This window comes from Physeter macrocephalus, chromosome 10, assembly GCF_002837175.3.
Source record: "Physeter macrocephalus isolate SW-GA chromosome 10, ASM283717v5, whole genome shotgun sequence".
Lineage (NCBI taxonomy): Eukaryota > Metazoa > Chordata > Mammalia > Artiodactyla > Physeteridae > Physeter > Physeter macrocephalus.
The window spans coordinates 22,890,246-22,891,188 of NC_041223.1; the positions used below are offsets into that span (position 1 = coordinate 22,890,246).

The 943-nt window shown below is 61.5% G+C and overlaps 1 pseudogene; it reads right to left on the reverse strand.

Moving 5' to 3' along the window:
* Positions 1 to 630, reverse strand: part of LOC102985772 (regulation of nuclear pre-mRNA domain-containing protein 1B-like) — a 6,385-nt pseudogene extending 5,755 nt beyond the window's left edge.
* Positions 631 to 943: the final 313 nt, after the last annotated feature.

The window sequence follows — 943 nt, forward strand, 5'->3', positions numbered from 1 at the left end:
CGCTCCGCGGCATGTGGGATCTTCCCGGACTGGGGCACGAACCCGTGTCTCCTGCATTGGCAGGCGGACTCTCAACCACTGCACCACCAGAGGAGCCCTTAATTTTTTTTTTTTTTTTTTTTTTTTTTTTTGTGGTATGCGGGCCTTCCTCTGTTGTGGCCTCTCCCGTTGCGGAGCACAGGCTCCGGACGCGCAGGCCCAGCGGCCATAGCTCACGGGCCCAGCCGCTCCGCGGCACGTGGGATCCTCCCAGACCGGGGCGCGAACCCGGTTCCCCTGCATCGGCAGGCGGACGCGCAACCACTGCGCCACCAGGGAGGCCCTTTCTAAAGGTTTTTTACAGCCTTCATCTGCCTCTCTGGCAACGTGAGAAAAAGCATCCACAAGGACAGATTCACATTCTCTAGTGAATTCAGGTCCTTTCCTTTTACTGTTTTGGCTAAGTACAGAAAAGTAAGCTTTCTATTTGATTTGGCTTTGCGGATCTCGCGGTGCCACACCGAGACGATGGGTCCCGCGTGCTTGCGGTGGTGGATGAGCCACAGGGAGAGGGTCTGCACGCTCTGCTGAGAGTTGCTCAGCTCTGAGAGCTTCTTCTCCAGCGCCGACTCGGAGAAGGAGGACATGGTGGTGGCGGTGAGGCCCGGCAGGGATCGGCCTAGGCCGCCCAGTGCGGCGGGGAGAGCGACTGCAAGAGGCCGGGACCTCACCTGGCGGCCTGCGGGACTCTTTATGACTGACAGACGGCCCGGGGTGGGGGGGGCCAGGAGCGGGAGGGGATGGGCCTCCGCAGTAACAGCCACCCGCGCCGCCGCCACAAGATGGCCAGCGACCTCTCACCCCGCCGCGAGAGCACGGTCAAAGGGCAAGGGTCGGAGTGGCGGGGCACCAGGGGGAGTCAGAGTGTAGAAAAACACCCCTCCGGTGGCGAAGGCCTCTTTGA